Here is an 18443-nt window from a genome sequence, read left to right as displayed (position 1 = left end):
TTAGCTGCCGCTAATCCGGTTTAACGGCGACATCAGACTCCTTTACACTATTGCTTACTGCCAGGTAGCTAGCGTTAGCCATAGAAAAAAAAGGCTCTTTTTTTCGTGTGCTTTTCTGATACAATGTTTACAATTCTACCCCCTGCTTCAAATATGCGGTGTCACCGCGAGTGATGAGTGTCGCAAATTATGAGCTTTTCCAGATATGAACCGTCACTCTGCCGTTTATTTTTTTTCTTTTTCCTTTATTTATTTTTTTTTTCTTCTTGAGTTGCGAGCAAAAAGTTAGTTAACAAGTGTTAAAAAAAAGAGGCTTCAAGCTGTTTATTGTCGCTCCCAGTTGAAGTTTACTGTCAGAAAAATATATAAAACAAAGACAATAACATGTTAGGTAGCTGGCTCCATCTGTCTCTCCCTGCCGCGTCACCGACTCAAACCGCGGGGGCTGCGGGGTGGGGGGGACTACACACCCATCCCTTGATTTGTCTCCGCAGACGCTAGTGCACTTTTCATTTTAACGCCGCCATTTTCTTCTCAACTCTTAAATTAACTTTGAGATGGGACGAACCGGTGCCCTTGACGCCGCCGTTGTGTGTTTTTATTTGGAGGAAGTCCGACCGGACGTGAGGACGTGCAGATTCTATTAGAGCCTTGCCGTCTATTATTTTCCTGTAACCTTCCCAAGCGTCTGTTGGCTGCCCTTCACCAAGATCAGGCCTCTAAGCCTGTTAGCCAGATAATGCAAAAACTACACACAATCACGGGGAATATGTTCCAGAGCCACTGGCGAAAGACGAAAATACACGCCATAGAAAGACCGCCTGGAAAAAAAAATAAATAAATTGGCGTGCAGTTTTACTCCTCCCGCATGCTTTAAATACATTTACTGTAAACTTATTAAAACACACTTAACAAAATTGTCCCTTTGTTGGTCCTTCCTAACAAAACAAAATTCTGAAATCCATTTCCATATATGACTTTCATATTTTACAATATCGTCACAATATTTGTATGAAAGACGAAGTCAAGTTCTTGTAGCTTGTTTATCATAGTACCGTGCATCTGACTTTTAAAGAAAAAAATAGTGGTCTGCTAGAAGGGGGTTGATAGGTTGATTAAGTATAAACATGACATCACACGCGGCACGGTGGACAACTGGTTAGAGCGTCTGCCTCACAGTTCTGAGGACCGGGGTTCAATCCCCGGCCCCGCCTGTGTGCAGTTTGCATGTTCTCCCCGTGCCTGCGTGAGGTTTTCTCCGGGCACTCCGGTTTCCTCCCACATCCCAAAAACATGCATGGTAGGTTAATTGATGTCTCTAAATTGCCCGTAGGTGTGAAGGGTTGTTTGTTGATGTGTGCCCTGCGGTTGGCTGGCAACCAGTTCCGGGTGTACCCCGCCTCCTGCCCGATGATAGCTGGGATAGGCTCCAGCACTCCCACGACCCTTGTGAGGAGAAGCGGCTCAGGAAATGGATGGATGGATGACATCACACTAAATTTTTAATTTTAAAGAGGACTAGCACTGTCACAGTTTGCTTGCATCGGGGGAAAGTGGGGCTGTGACCCATCAAGAACAAATGAGTCTTTTGACTGTTATTTCTGGATAGCTTAGTTTATCAATGTTACAGTCTGCTCGCATTGGGACCAAATGGGCAGTGCTCTCCCGGGTCCATCCATCCATGGCTGGGTGGAACGTGTACCGCCCTCTACAGGACTGGAGTGTGTTGCCTTCCAGGTTATGAGTTCTTCAGTCCAACGAGACGAGAAAAATGATCCATTTTCTACGGTGCTCATCCTCTTTCGGGTCGCGGGTTCTCTGGAGCCAGTTGCAGGGCACACGTTGACAAATGACAAGTCACACTTCATTCACACCGATTGGCAATTTTGCTTCTTCTATGAACCAACCGTGGATGTTTTTAAAATGTGGGAGGACGTCTTGAGTACTCTTAGAGAACCCACGCAGGCACTTGGAGAACATACAAACTGAGCCAGGGTTCGGACCTAGCTTCTCTCGACTGTGAAGCAGACATGCTAACCACTATCCCATCTTGCTGCCCTCAGGGCATTTAAAATTCTGCGCGCTCGTCGGCAGAAAACCATTCAAATTCCTATCCTGCTGTTCTTTTGCCGTTTCAGTTTTGACTGGGTTACATTACAAGTGGCAAACTGTCAGCATGCCCCACGTAGTGGCGCAGCCCGCCTGCCCTTGCCTTGTGATGTGTTCAAAGGCCCCCGGTGAAAGCCAAGCAGCTGACTAGCATGGGAAATATCCAAAAGTCCATATTCTGAATGTTGTTTCAGCACTGCAGGTGGTTGGCGTAGAGGTTGCAGTGTGTCTACATAGCAGGAAAGGTCAAGAGATTTTGTTGGTATTCCGCAGTTGTGCTCTTTCTTTAAAGGGGGAGGTGGCGGGGGGGTCAGAGTACTTGATGGCACAGCGGGCACTCGAGCTTGAAATGATGCGCCTCCCCGTGCCACACGGCTCGCCCGCGAGGCCGCCGTAAATCGTGCTGTGTAAATAAAGATCGACCTCGCTCCGCCAGGTCTCGGCTCTCCAGTCTCTGTATAAACAATGTCCTGCTTCCTCCTCCTCGCTTTGAGATTTGCATCTCTCTCACTGCCGGACCTTTCTCATTTGTTGTACAGCGTGTAATGGACAACTAAAGATGGACGCCGAGCGCGGTATCGTTGGCATGCATCAATACCGGATTTTCTCAAGCACCACGCTTATCTCAGCATCAGAGGTGGGAGACTCGAGTCATATGATTTGGCTTGAGGAAGATTACTCTACTCACAAAGTTCTAGGGTTATTGGGCTTTCGGGTGAGATTTTTCGTTGAACCTAAAATGCGCTATATAACCTTTACAGGTGAACTTCGGTCGACCTTTTCAAAACTTTTGAATGCCCAACTATTCAATGTTTCAGCACTTTTTGCACAACTTGCTGTTCTGTAACAAGGGAGCTGCACTGCAAACTTCACAATTGAGCAATGGGAAATTTCCCAGGATGTCCACTTCTGTGCCTTTCTGTGACTCTTCCAGTCTCTCTGTTGCATCCTGCTGATGACATTCTATGACGCTCTCAGCTCAGTGGCCACTTTTGTTCTTCAGTGCCTTTCTGTGACTCTTCCAGTCTTTCCGTATCTGTCTGAACAAATTTTTCTGCACTACTAACGAGAGGAGCGGCGCTTGCCATTGATGGATTTTCAGGGGGAAACTGAAATTAGAGGTCCACTGATTTGACGTGACCAGAAGGCCCAAATTAGGTCCAAATTTAAATGTTGAAGGGATTTAGCATTTGATCCCAACGCTTAATAGCTATCCAATCAGATGGTCCTTCTTTAATTTGTACACACCAAGTGTGTCAGAAGTGTGATCCATGGTGTGCCTAGTTAAGAAGACCCTTCAAACTGTTAACTTCAGTGCCATAGATACCTGTGAGATGGATTGGAATATGCCAGAAACCGCATTTTGATGGGAACCACTCATTAGACAAATGGTGTCAGAAGTGGGCTCTGCAGTGATCCTAGATAAGAGCCCCGGGACTGGTAATCTCAGTGCCATACATGCCAGTGAAATATTGGCATATTACACACAATTTGTGTTGAGGGCACTACATTTTAGAGAGATGGTGTCAGAAATGGGATATGTGGAGTGCTCAGTTGAGATGACCTTTAGGATATGTGACCATGGTTCCATACGTTCCATCGAGATGGAAATGACCACCAAATCTGTGTTGAGGACGCTAGCCCTCTGGTATCAGAAGTGGGATGCCTAACCAGTACATGTTACAGCAATCCACCATGCTGAAAATGATCTTCCCCAGTTCAACTCGATGATGATTTATATCTGCAACAAAGTGAGACTTCCATGACAAATGGTGTCAGAAGTGAGATCTGTGACCTGTCCAGTACCCTTGCGACCGGTGGCGCCATTGGAATAAATCCTTGTGAGATGTAGTGGAATTGGCCACCAAATCTGATGAGGGGGACTACACCTCTGGTGTCAGAAGTGGGATCGCTCACCGTGACATTGTTTACAATCCGCCATTCTTAGCTTCGTCTTACCCAATTCATATAACCTAATGTTGCTTTACATGTGCAACAAGTTGAGATTTCTGTGACGCATGGTGTCAGAAGTCGGATCCATGATTGGTGGTGTTGCCCGGTTTGAGAAAACCTTAGACAGGAGACCTCAGATGTTGAGAACACGTTCCCTGCGGTGTCATAAGTGGGATGGCTAACTGTGACATGACCTAGGACTCCACCATGCTTAGAATCTTGTTCCCCGACCCATTAAACCCAATGATGCTTTTATAGCTGCATGCCATTTGATAGCTCCCCCTATTCCGTTTAGCTTTCAAGCAGTGGTGCCCATAGTTAAAATATCCTTCTCATGTTCCAGACAATCATCTTTATTTCACATTCTAATTGCACCGTAACGTGCTACTGTCTGCTATAATTCAGCAAGCGGAGGAACGGCATGGCGCTAAATTGAAAATCTCCTCGTGCCACACTCGTGCGCTTGTAATGCGGTTACGATAAAATGTGGGCCGACGTAGCGCGGCGACAGAATTTTAATTGAGCAATTACAATTGGATCTCCGGCTGGCAGATGAAACGGGCCCGGCCGCCGTCGCCACGGCAACAATTAACATTCGCACTTATTAACCCTCTCATTCCGGAGATTTAATAAAGCCGTGCGGGCGGAGTGTTGTTTATTGAATGCGCCAAGACGTGGAACCCGACAACATCTTTAGAGTTAGGGAACTTTTATGTACTCAGGTCGTTGTAGCCAAGTCACGAGTTCCATTTGTGCTCCTATGGTTATCGTCACATCATCGCTAACTTTTTTTATCATTCACTTTTTTGTTGCACTCCAAATCGTCCCGCTTTTGAGGCATTCAACTTGATCAATGTAATCTAAAGTAAAAAAAAAATAAAATAAAAAAAAATAAAAACACGAAAGAGATGAATGAGAACAGCAGTGAGATAAAAAAAAAATAATCTTGTTAAAAATCATTATTAAGGAAGGAGATACATTGGAACAAAACTAACAAATCTATGTTAAATTTAAACAGATTAATGTTATTCAAAGTTATATTGGGGTTTGTATTGGTTTCTCATCGTCGGCGCAGAATTTGAGTGGTTGGAGGGAAGTAAACCGAAGTGTGTTGCGTTATTTGTATATTTTTCAAGCAATTTTAAATAACGATCACAAACAAGTATAACATTGCAAATTTGGATTTTTGTTCATTCTCATCACTCATTAACGTATCAATCAAATCGGCTCTGCATGGTTGTCATAGGCAACGCAGACCTTGGATTGGCTGGAGGGAAATAAGGACCGCCTTTGTTTAGGTGGAAAGGTTAGGTTGCGTACGAGTTTCCGGGGTCCGTTTGTTTCAAGCAACTGAGACGTCATCTGACGTTAAAATAACCTCATTCTCTAAATGTGCGATAACGTAAAGTTGTGTAATATTTCCGTATATTCAATAGTTCGGTGCTGGTACTTTGATGCGGTTTTGCCACAGACCCGCCCATCATGTGTACCGAGCCGTTCCGTCACAGGGATCGAGTAACTCTCGAGACGTGACAACATTGATCCATAAGTATATGCCTGTTATTATTATTATATTATTTTTCATGTTTTCATAACCCCAATTTCTATGTAGACGTGTCTCATTACATTCAGTAATTAGCCACACGGTCCTGCTAATGCGCATTTGCACAACAGGCGCGTCTCATTGCATTCAGTAATCAGCCACACGGTCCCGCTCACGCGAATGCGGACAATAGGCACGTCTCATTCCATTCGGTAATTAGCCACACGCGCATGCGCACAACAGACGCGTCTCATTTCATTAAGTAATTAGCCACACGGTCCTGCTAACGCGCATGCGCACAACAGGCACGTCTCTTTGCATTCAGGCACTCAAGAAAAGAAAGGTGAAGTCAAAGTCATTTTGGCAAAGACAGTGATCACTCATTTGGAATATCACGCTTCAGTGATTTCCATCATTAAGATGCGGCCCTTTTTTTGCTCGCGGGCCTCTTTGAGCCCCTCCTTCCCACCTGTTGCAGACCCTCATGTTGCGCACCTTGCAAGTCAGCGAATCATTTGCAGGTGAACGACGTTCTCAAGTCATTTGCATGGCCGGTCGGCAGCATGAAAGGCACATAACTTTAATCTGGTGATTAGGAATTAATTTGCCACTAAGATTGAATGCATTATGTATCTGCAAATCATATTAGCGGGGAAATGGAGACCGAATAGGAAAATAACGCGAGTAGAACTCAGCAGAACAACAAATAAAACGCTGCAGTGAAGGTTATTTTGTGCTGTTATGAAGATCACATTAATAACGGAAATAACAGAGTCCAAATTGAAGTAAACATGGTTTGGATGAAATCCAGAATCTTAGCTGTTGTAAGAGTAAATGTGTCGTCCATATTGGTGCAATAAGACTCATTAAAGGGGATTCGTTACGGAAAATGTACTTTTTAATAGCTTGGCTCTCCCCACAAAATGTGTATAATTCCCAATATTAATACAGTGTTCCCCTGCATTCCTGATTCGCTATTTGCAAATTGACCCAATAGAAAAGTCGTGCTTGGAAAAGATTAATGGCATTACCATACATTTCAGTGGGCATTACCATACATTTCCGTGGGGAAAGATGATTTGAGATACACGTGTTTTGAGTTACGAGTGGGTCACGGAACGAATCAAACACATTTTAAGGCACCACTGTACTACTTTCCTATTTGCCATTCTATTAGTTTTTGACTCGGTGAGTCGCCTACAGAATATAATATACAAACAAATGTTTTGCCCATAGGTGCCTTCATGAAGCTCCTCCACTTACTTCAACGTAGTTCGTTGACACTAAAATGCCACAACCCACTGTTTTCCAATTCAAAGCGGGCTGCTTAACATTTTTGTACGATGTACCGCTACATTGTCGTGTAAATATGGCGAGATTCAAACTCAGAAACCCTTGACTGCGAGGCAGCTTTAACCAACCACGTCCTTCACCTTGCCGCGTCTTCCATTAGTATTATGACAAAGCAAACTTTCCTCTCAGCTGTCAAAGCACAGAATAAAAAAAATAAAAAATAATAATTCTAATCGGGCATGTTAGTATTAAGTAGCTCCTGACAGCTTCCTGCTATTATTGTTTCAGGGCTTCTCGAGGTCGCCGGTAATCGTGTTTCAGCTTAACTTGACAGCGCTGCACGCTTTTTGGGGGGAGTGGTTGGGGATTTTGTCCTCCCTCTCCCCATTTTGCTTGGAAAAGATCATCATCGCACACAGTAAAAACTGACACACACACACACGCACACAGACACTTATAAATCCTGCACATACAATCTCTCGGGTGCACATATGCTTGTATACACACTGATGGCTTTCTTTGAGATTCACGGCGTGCTGTAAAACCATCTTGTTAAAAAAACCAAACAAAAAAAGTGTTGGGCCTTCTGCCTCAACTCTGGAGTGTTCATTAACTGACACGCACGCACATATAGCGAGGCGCCAACACACATAAAGTGACCCCTGCGAGGAATTCATTCATTTTTATGCCTCCTCCTCGCCGCATGACTGTTTATTTGTTTTTCCGAACCATTAGGTCAGCAGCTTTTTCGGGACTCGATTCACTTTTTTTTTTTTTTTTTTTTTCTTAATTTTCTTTTTTTTACTTTGTTGAATGTGTGCCACAGCTGCTAAAATGGCTTTTAAAAGATCTTAAAAGTAAAACTGTCTCATGCGTTTGACTTGGCAGCAAAACCTTTAAATGCTCACGACGAGCAAGTAAACTTCTGTCGCCTCTGTCATAGCGATGTCGTCATCCGATGCACGAACTGTTGCGCTCCAAGAAAACCGGTATTAATTGTGTAGGGAGGTAGGTTGTGTAGCAGTTTGCAGTTTCATTCAAAAGGGCATGTCACAGAGAACGCATTGCTAGCACTAGCACTGTAAACAAGCCGACGTTGGCTACGGCTGCAACGTTGATGGCATGACTTGTTACTATAACACAAAATGTATTGTTTTGAAGTTTTATTTTTTTTGGGAGAATGTACGATCAAATGTGACTAATTCTATGTCGCTTCGGAATTGATTTCTCATTTCAGGTCTGTGATTTCTTAAAACAAAAAAAACCCCCTGCAAACTCACGCTGTAATGTGTAAAATGCTGGCAACAAAAGTGAATACACCCCTAGGTGCAACGGTCCAAATTGGGACGATAGGATAGTCGTAGGGTGTCACCAACTAGTGCCCCTCTGATAAAACCCATGGCCCTAGCCTGCCCCCCAGTAAAATTGGTCTGGAACCAACACTGATGCACAGAAGGAGCAGGGGTGTCAAACTCATTTTTGTCACGGGCCACATCGTAGTTATGACTTCCCTCGTAGGGCCGCTACAACTGTGAACCCATATAAATGAAAGCTTACCTCCTATACTGTCATTACATACAGTATACCCAACACGTTGATGAATAGCCAGTTTTGAAATCAGAAGCCTATAAAAAGATGTTTTTCAACTATTACATTGATTTTCAAAGGGGGATTAGTAACAAAAAAATTTTTGCAATGGTATTGCACCAGAATACAATGAGCAATTTTGATTTGCTTTCACGGGCCACATAAAATGATGGCCGGATCAGGCCCCCGGGCCACCAGTTTGACACCGGCGCTTTAGAGCAAACGTCCTGATCTGAGCACTGACAAGCGGAACAAGTCCTGTTAAACCTCTTCAGCTCAGTTTCAGGGTGTGCTGTTGCTGTGACCAACCACGAAGCCGCCTTGCTGCCCCCTGGTCAACATGGAAAGCGCCACGCGCTCATATGCCCACCTATCTTTTGATCAGAAGGGTAACGGCGGCTAGCCAGTCGGCGGCTACCAGTAGAAGCTAACGTAGCATTATATATCTTTGCACATAATGTGCCAGGTTTGCAGGGTTTGTATGGTTGTTTGAGCAGCTGTCCGACATTTGCCTCCGGCTTCCCCCCTTTCGTCCTCCTCGCCCTCCTTCTGTATATTCATGCCAGCATATTCGTAGCTCGCGGTCAAACCATCTGTGAAGTCGCCGCGTGCCAGCACCGGAAAACATTGCGCCCCGCCAGTACGAGCCACGTTGTCACAAATCGTATGCGCCCATATAAATGAGCGTTATTACAACAAAAAAAAAATAAAGCTTACATTTTCCGTTTTCCACCTGAGCTTAAACGCAACGTGCTCATGCCCCAGTTTAGACCTTCTTGTGTGGAAATGTCACATCTGACCTTTATAGACTTGTACAGTGTTCGAGAACGATGGCGTGGATGGTTGTCTGTATGTGCCCTGCAATTGACCAGTCCAGGTTGTAGACGGCTTCTCTTGTCCAAAATTAGTCGTATCCTACGATTGACTGTCGACCAGTCCAGGGAGTTGTCAAAATTTTTTCACAGGTATCAATAAAAATTGTCTTTGAGCAATTTAGCAAAACAAAATTGCTCAGCCTGCTAGTAGCATGCTATTCGTTTCAGCGTCAAAAGACTGTGCGCTATTAATCTGATCAATGCAAAAGTCAATTTATTAGCCAGTCCCTCAATGATCATGTTACTTGTCTGAATTTCCACCACTTTTTTTTTTTTTTTTTTTTTTTTTTTTTAAATCAACTTATCTGTTGAAGTGTGACATACACACTTCACACATTCAAACTACGGCGGTAGAGAAAACGCCAGAATAATTAACTTAAGCCGTTTGCCTTGTTTTTAGTCAAATGGGTTTGTTTCCGAGTGGTGCCATCGGGAAATATGTGTGACGTCATATAAATTTAACATCCTACCGCTAAGTAGGAACCAGGGGCCTGACTGGACCAGAAGTGCCACACCAGCAATGTCATCTTTTGATTTGCTTTGCCGGAGTGAGGGATTGTGGGTAATTTATAGCACCGCTGAGAGACCGCGAGTTCAAGAGCAGAACTTATTAGACAAGTTCCAAGACTCCCTGTTGCTTTGTAACATCAAATAATGGACCTTAGGAGAAAATACCAAAAGTGTGCGATTTTTCTTTTCTTTTCTTTTTTTTCTTTTTTTTTGGGAAGACTATTTTTAGATTGTGTGTGTGTGTGTGTGTGCATATGAAGTTTTGGCGTGTCCCCCTGTCAAGACGAGCTCGGGGACACTGGAGCCGGGGGACCTTTTGCAGGGGGAGTCGAGCGACAATAAATCTCAAAAATCAATATGACAAGGCCCGGGGTAATCAGCATCAATGATTTTAAAGCGGAATAAGTTCCCAGGGGCAACGCCAGAATGATAAAATCCTCCGAAGCAGGGGAGTCTAGGGGGGGGGGGGAGCAAACATCCCGGGGATGAAGGATGGCGAGTTGTAGAAAAAAGAGGAGGAGAGTGAGCGAAAAGGATGAGGATTATTGATGCTTTTCATCCAGAAAGCCTTCAAGCAGTTTGGTTGTGCCTCGACTTGTCTGTTTTTGACTCCCCATCACTCACAATCACCCTTTTTCTTGACTTAGAACATTCAAGTAGCTTCTTGTCTCTTTATTTCTCTTCAAGGAACCGGCTTTTGTCACTTTCTCACTCTTCTCAGCTTCACAGTATTTCTTGTCTCTTGGCCAAATATGCTGTAGTGTTTGTGTAATTGCTATTTTCACACCTTTATTGAAACCGCAGCAAAACAAAAATAATTGAAGTGAATAAACCAAACCTGAAGCCTCTGGGAGAATCGACAGGCAAAAAAAGCTCATTAAAAAACGTGTTCTTGTGGGAATTTAGCAGGCTTTGATTTAAAAAGTTGCAAAAATTGTCTACTTATGAACAAGTCTTTCCCAGTTGACGTTTGTCGAGAGACGCGAGATACACTGGATAAATTGTTTCCCTAAACATCATTCAAAAATCGTCACCTGCGGCAGAAATATCAATTAATTGACACACCGCAAGCACCGGGGGGCGCTTTGTATGCGATTCGCAACGTATGGACGATGGCCGCACTTGAACAACACACAACAAAATTGTGACCAAAGCAAGCGTCAGTGGCATGAAGCCAACGCCTTCGACTTTTAAATCTGACATCTGGGGGGGATTTTGGATTCCCGTGTATATCCGGAACGCTGGAAATAGACAAAAAGTACGGTCTTTTGTAAGCTGGGCTGGGCAGAATTTTTATTTTCATCCCAATTTACAGGAAGAAAAAAATAATTTTTTTAAGTTAACATGCACTTTTTCACTGTTTTTACAGAACTGTCTCTCTTTTTTTTTGTGTACTCCATGTTACAAAGTTTATTACTGTGCAAAGTTTTATTTTATTCCTCATAATGTGAGGTGACACATTTCACATGGGCATGACAATGAGTCCATCTTACTGAATCAATGTCAAAACATACAAATCATTGTCGAGCTTTGTCTGTCGGGGAAGGAGCTAAGTTTAGCCTGGGTTGTTAGGGGAAGTTACGGTGAGCCTGTCACATGTGCAAGTTACATGTGCACTTTAAAAAAAAAAAAAAAAAAAAAAAAAAATCAAGTCTGTAAGCCCTTTTATTTTAAAGGATAACATTGAGTTTGAAATGATATCAAAATTTATCGGGATCATAGTCTGCGGTTTACGATTTTTAATCTGTGAATTCAGTCAATTATGACAATTTTTAGGGGCGTTAGTTACTTGTGACTTTTCGCTATTCGCCACAGAGCTTGCAAGGTCCCTAGCCATTGGGGGTTTACTGAATTTATGATTTCAAAATCTGTTGTGATGAATTTTTTTCCCTTATATTATATGATAGTTCCTTTTGCTATACTCTGGGCTTGGCTACTGAACACCCTTCTCCCCATTGTTAAAAATGTTTTTTATTAGCTCCGAGGCTTGTTGCAACTATTGCGACAGTGGCCTTTTGCCCCGATAGAAGACTATCTCGTCAACACTTCCCTCTGTGGGTTCCCGTGATATATTTTGTGTCACCTTGCGACGCTCGAAGCTGCACCCAGGCTGTCCCCGGCCTGCCCGTGCCGGATGCGTCCAAATCCCAGATAACGCTCTTAATACCCTCAGACTCTCCGCATCCTCAACTCCACAGGCATCCATCTTAAATGTTTTTTTTTTTTTTTTTTGTCAGCTGGGCCTTTCTCCAGCAGATAAATGTAGCCCGGATTCGGGGATTAGCCTCTTTTCAAAGCGAATGCAAACCTCCCAAACTCAGTTGAGAAGCTTGGATATTTTTTTTTTATTTTATTTCTTTTTTTTTTTTTTATTTTTTTTTTATTTTTTTTTTTTTTTAGGGCAAAGCTATCCCACCAAGCTACACGGCGGAGATCACTGAATACGATGAATGACATCTGTTTTACACCGGGCTCTGCCCTTCACTCTTCTCGTGTTCATAATGAATAGCACCTTGTCGCACAAAGCAAGTGACCTTCATTCTTGATGGATGATCGAAACATGCCTTTTTTTTTTTTTTTTTAATGCTTTTGTCTGGTGATGAGTCTAATATATTCTGAGTGCTTCTCGGAGTTGCTGCAACTGTTATCTTTTTTTCCTGCATTATCAAGTCAAGGTTTGTGTGTGTTTTAAAAGATTGAAATGGGCTTTGACTTGTATAGCGCTTTTCTACTTTTCAAGGTTCTCAAAGCAGTTTTAGTGTGTCCTCACTCCCCTACTGACGATGCGGCACCAGGGGGATGCCACCGACAAACTACCTCATTCGGCAAAACAGAGTGAAGAGTTTCCTTCTGGCTCGGGTAAATGGCAAAGGAAAAGCACCCGTAAAAACTTTAAATGTCCACAATATCTATTTTCAAGAGCTACAAAGGATGACAATATCCCATGTTTCGGCTTCGTTCGTGTTGACATGTATCATATAATATTCGTATCAATAAATGATATATGTCGATGTGTATTTAACTATTACCCGAAGACACCAGCCATAAGAAAAATGTAATTTTAGAAAGTTTGGGTTCATACTATCATGTCATCGACCCATTGTTGTCCTCGTTATCACATAAGCCATAGGAAGTCCGTTGACTTGTTTTTCGGGTTTGGTCACGTGATGTTCCCACAACCTTCGGGGATAGGTTGTAAAGAACAGTTTGTGACACCAGGCTACATCGCCGATGATGTGTTCAGGCGCATCAGATGTATTTAAGAACTATCCCTAACTATGTTGAAGTTTTCTTTTTAAGAGACATTTTGTAAATTCCTGTCTGAAAGTAACTTCTATTTGTGTTCATTTCCATAAATTATTGTTAATTGCCGTGGAAAGTTTCCAACTTTAGGAACTGACGAGATGGAGCGGTTTCTTCTTCCCCTCCCATCTGACTCACTCGTCTCCGCCGTAGCGCCCATCGATTTGACCCCTGTTTTTAGACCCCTGTAAACAGACCTTTGGAGACCTTTTGCATGGCCAACGAGACCATTCGCGCATGCGAAGGGGGACGACATGCTGACATGTTACCTTTTGCTCAGGCCGTATCTCCATCCGACGGTAAAGGTCAAGCCATGACTGAATTCACGCTGCGACTCCTCAACGCAACACGCGACGCAAGTGCGTCAGGAATAGGAATTACCCGACGTCCCAGCCAGGAAGGGCAAGAACACAACATTCATCAATCATGAAAATAAACGAATATAAAAAATATAAGAAATGATGAATAAAAGTACTACTTTTTTCCTTTTTATTTGGAATAGTCTGATCTCAGTATCTTGAAATAATTTCAATATATAACTGATTGATGACCCATTATCGTTAGCATTTTGCTATGTTATTTGCTGGGGAAAATAGTATTACAGTTTCAGGATTTTAGTGCTTTTCTTGTTAAGTTTAAAAAAATAATTTATTTAAAACTCATTTCCGTAAAATTCCTAAATTGGATTTCTGACTTTAAAACAATTCGATGACTTTGTGAGACATTAATTATTGTCAATTGAGAGTATTTTTAAATTTCTTTAGCAAATTATTTTTGATTTGAATTTCAGGAGTTTTCCTCTAATAATATGACTTTGAAATGACAATTTTTAAAATAGGAACTCCATGAATTTGTTCTTTTTTTCAGTTTTTCTTGCATCCTATATGACAAATTATTATTATTTTTTTTAGTATTTGTAATGAGATTTTATTAAAATGTTTTAAAAATCACATTGTGTGGTGATGGCATCATGTAGTACTACAGATGATGTACCTTAAAATTATTGCACGTCTAGTGGGGAACCTAAAAACAAATTGATTTATTTTTTTCATTAATTTCTGAAAGCTTTCAGTCGGTCTCCCTGAGCGCGTTTAATAAACGTCGTGGTAACCACAGAATCAAGCTAGGGAGCTTGAATGTAGCTAGACTAGAAAATGTATTAAATCTCCTGTTTATTAATGAAGTACAAAGTGTGGGAGGCAGCCAGCTGCCAAACTCCTCGCCTAGCGCTGCTCTCCATTTATGTGCTCGCATTAGCAAATAGTGCCGGATGCCCTGCGTCGTCGCCAGGTGCGACGTCCGCTCAAAGAAATTTGCGCCACCGCCTTGCCTCAAATAGACGCCTCAATTTCTTCCTCTCAAGATAAAAACACGAGAGAGGCGCTGAATGAAAGGGAGGCTTTTATTTGTACAAATATGCAGAATAATATTAAACAATGTTACACGTATAATATTACATGGATATCTCAAGTTATGTCACGTAAATAAATATGGAGTCGGTTTGTTTATCCGAAAGGGAATTACACACTTGGCGAATAAGTGGTGGCGTGGCGTCTAATCGAGGGACGGATTCAAGTTTCTGCTCTTGAATTCGTCCTAAATCCTAAATCACCTGGTTGGTGCAGCTGTTTTGGTTAGCAACAGAGTTGTAAATGGGCTCAGCAATTGAGTTTTTGTTGCATTTACAATCCGGCCTACAAACTGAAATAAGTACACCTGCCATGTTTTTAATGGCAAAGTGAAAGATTCTATTTGAGGGAGGTGTTTATTTTTTTCCTGACTGTCGTGAAATGGAAATGCAGCATCTATTAGTTGGGGGGGGGGGCTAATATACAGTTACTTGCTGCACTATTTCCTGATGATAGAGAAAAGACTATTTGAGGGAGGCGGTCATTTTTCGTAAGTGTAACGACACACGCAGTGACAAATTAGGGTGCAGCGTCAATTAGAGGGACACGATTAAACTACAAAATAGAGGCTATTAACCAAGACAAAACAGTTTGTGACTAACTGGGGAGCGGCCACTATACAGTTGCTTTCTGTACTATTTCCCGATGATGGAAAAAAGGCATGTGTCTCTTTGAGAGAGGCGCTCATTTTTTGTAAGTGGGATGACTCTGGGGCACGGCATCAATTACAGGAACACTTATACTAACTCAGATGGGAAAAGTTTTTTCGTCTCAAGAGAATGACTACCTCGCAACCGTCTTGAGAGCCTCGCCCCTCATCGCTAAAAGCATGCTATTTATTTTTGCATTTTCACGCTCCGTGGTTATTACTGTTGGAGGCACAAAGCGTTCAGCTAATGAATGCACGCTAGTCAAATGTAACACGACTGGTATGGTACTCCAGATGCGAGCGGCAGGGTGTGAAAGGGAACAGATGAAGGAGATACTCAAAGAAAGAAAGCTTAACCTTTACCTTTACAGTTTTTCCCCATTCATCCTTGCCTCCATTAATTTGGAAGCAAGAGTGACACTAATGGCCGCCAGCTCGCGATCGGCGCCGCCTACCTTGTTAATTAGACGGAGCAGGCCGGTGTCATGTCGCTGCACTCATTCTGCACTTGTGCACATAAAATGCAAAAGTCGGTCTCAGTGCCTCCCCTCTAATTGTATCGGCTGACTACCAATTGGAGTCATATTTTTGACCACATGAATTAGAATTAAGGAGCTACTGCATGATATTCAAAATCCATAAAGTTTATCATGCCCTTTGCAAAATGGTCATTGCACCGGACTATTGCAATATTAGTCATTCGAACTGCTCTAGGTGCTAGAGGACTCTGCATCTTTTGCACAATTGTCAAAAAAAAATAAAAAAAATTGTACTGGCATTACCAGATAACTATTAACCCTTTATTGCTCAGTGACTGTTTTTTGTCAATGTCTTTTTGTCTTAAAAGTGTTCTCTGTCAATTGCCTGTCTGTTGTCGTACTAGAGCGGCTCCAACTACCGGAGCCAAATTCCTTGTGTGTTTTTTGGACATACTTGGCAAATAAAGATGATTCTGATTCTGATGTATCGTCTTCAGTAATGATCGGCGGCGTTCTGTCGTCTGAGATATGGCATTTATTAGGAAGGAGGCCTTTATTTGTGCTAATGTGTTTTGCAATAATATTCAGTTCTGTATTTCCTCAACTCGTGCGCCACTACTCTCATAGACACATTTCAATTAGTCAATATATAAGGTAAAAAAATAAATGTCTCCCTCTAATAGTCAACTTCCCCTTTCCCCATACTTAGGAAATAGTAAAAGCAAGTAACTGTATAGTTGTCCCTCCTCCAATAGATGCCGTGTTGTAATTAGTCACCACACATCCCTCAAATATGCACCTCCCTTTTCATCCTCATCAGAAAATAATAACAGCAAGTAACTGAATCGCGGTGCCTATTGCAATAGATGCTTCGTTTCAATTATTTGCCGAGTAGAGAAGAGAAATGTCTCCCTCAAATAGACACCACCCTTTTCCCCAACATCAGGACGTAATGACCAGTAAGTGTACAGTGGTCCCTACTCTAATAGGTGCTGTGTTTCAATTAATTGGCGTTTAGAGAAAATAAACACCTCCCTCAATTAGGCACCTCCTTGTTCTTAAAATATCAGGAAATCATAACAGCTACTAAACTATAGTGGTCACAAAATAGGTAATACAAGCAGTAACGGAGTAAGTGTGAGACAAATAAACGCCTCCCTGAAATAGACTCCTAAAAACTGGTGGTGACAGTCGTGACTCGGTTCATAAATTCTATGAGGATAATAATGTCCTTCTAATTGACACTGCGCCACTATCCGTTGCCGTTTGGACCGTTCCGCCGAATAATAAAAATAAACACCTCCCTGAAATAGACGACTCACTGAAATATGGTGTGTATTTTAGTGTGCGATATGATCTCGCGAGTTAGCTTCAGACATCTTCTAAGAGCCATGCAAATCACAAACACACCCAGTTCGTTAGTAATTAGCCAGAGAATTACCCCCTCGTTTCTGGCGTCTTCACGCCTCCCCACTGTGTCTATTTTATTTTTCTCAGCATGGAAAAAAAAAAACGGAAGGCCAAGTAAAGTTCAGAAGCAAGAAATTTGACTCCTCCTCCTCCTTCCTGTGTGGCGGCGCATGCTAATTTGAAGAGCAGTAACCCAAACCCGAGACCCCGCTCGCAAACGGTGTTTTTAATTTCAGCCCGGAGCAGAGCGGCGCCACCCTTCGTTAACCTGCCCCGACCTGCTCGTTAATTCACACTCCAGCTCTAATTAGGCGACGGCATACGTGCATGTGTGTGTCTCGCTGTGTGTGTGTGTCAGTATTTTATGCAGAGTAGAAACAAAATAATTAATAAACTAAGAGCCAAGAGATCGGTTTCTATCGGCGGGACAGAGTCTGAGTCGGTTGGGGGTTGCTTTTAGAAAGCTACAAACGTCAATTAAAATGAAGAGGAGCTGTTTTGGGAGAGGTTTTGGAGACAATGGGAATCGGGAAGGGTTCAATGTGGGGGGGAAAAAGAATTTGCATCACTAAGTAGTTAAAATTCACCGTTGGGCCAATTACACAAAAGATGCTAATGCATTCACTCTTGTGAGTAATGCTAATAGATCCAATGTTATTTTTTACAACACAAGCTAAGAGGGGGGGGGGGGGGGGGGGGGGAATGTTACAGCCTTAGGTCACTTTTACGTTTATTGCACCACACAGTAGTTTTAAATAAATTAAAATAATATAATCAATTAGAATATGGTAGAAAAGTAAATTTATTTCAGTGCTCATACATTGTATACACTCAATAAACACTTGGGGAAAATACTTTTCAGAGGGCAAATTCCTGCCTAAATAAATAAATAACAAATAAATTTGTGTTAAAGTTGAATTATAGCGTCCTTTGCTAGGAATGTCCTAAGACGCGCACACCAAAAGGAGCAGCACAATCCCTATTGAATATAATCATGAACTCATGATGCCAAAGCTGTTTAATTCTTTACATTCTACTTATGTTTTTGTACAATACAATATGGAAGGGTGATATTTTGCTTTAAAAAAAAAAATTGTTGGGGGGGTCTAGAATAGATTAATGGCATTTCCATTCATTTCTATAGGGGAAAAAATGACTTGAGTTACAAGCTTGGTCACTGAAGTAATTAAATACTGAAGTCAAGGTACCACTTTACATACATGTCATTCTAGGTCTGATACTTGTTGTTTGGACAGAACAGCGACCCACAAAACGGGTGGGGAAAAAAAGCCTAGTGGAAAAAAAAAAAAAAAAAAAAAAAAA

The 18443-nt window shown here is 42.2% G+C and overlaps 1 protein-coding gene across 3 annotated transcripts in view; it reads left to right on the top strand.

Annotated features, from left to right (window-relative positions):
* Positions 1-18443, top strand: part of sgcd (sarcoglycan, delta (dystrophin-associated glycoprotein)) — a 124724-nt gene that overhangs the window by 26116 nt on the left and 80165 nt on the right. The gene's annotated exons all lie outside the window — the stretch shown is intronic.

This window comes from Phycodurus eques, chromosome 17, assembly GCF_024500275.1.
Source record: "Phycodurus eques isolate BA_2022a chromosome 17, UOR_Pequ_1.1, whole genome shotgun sequence".
Lineage (NCBI taxonomy): Eukaryota > Metazoa > Chordata > Actinopteri > Syngnathiformes > Syngnathidae > Phycodurus > Phycodurus eques.
Note: the sequence above shows the minus strand (reverse complement) of the source record. Positions and strands in the feature narration are given on the sequence as shown.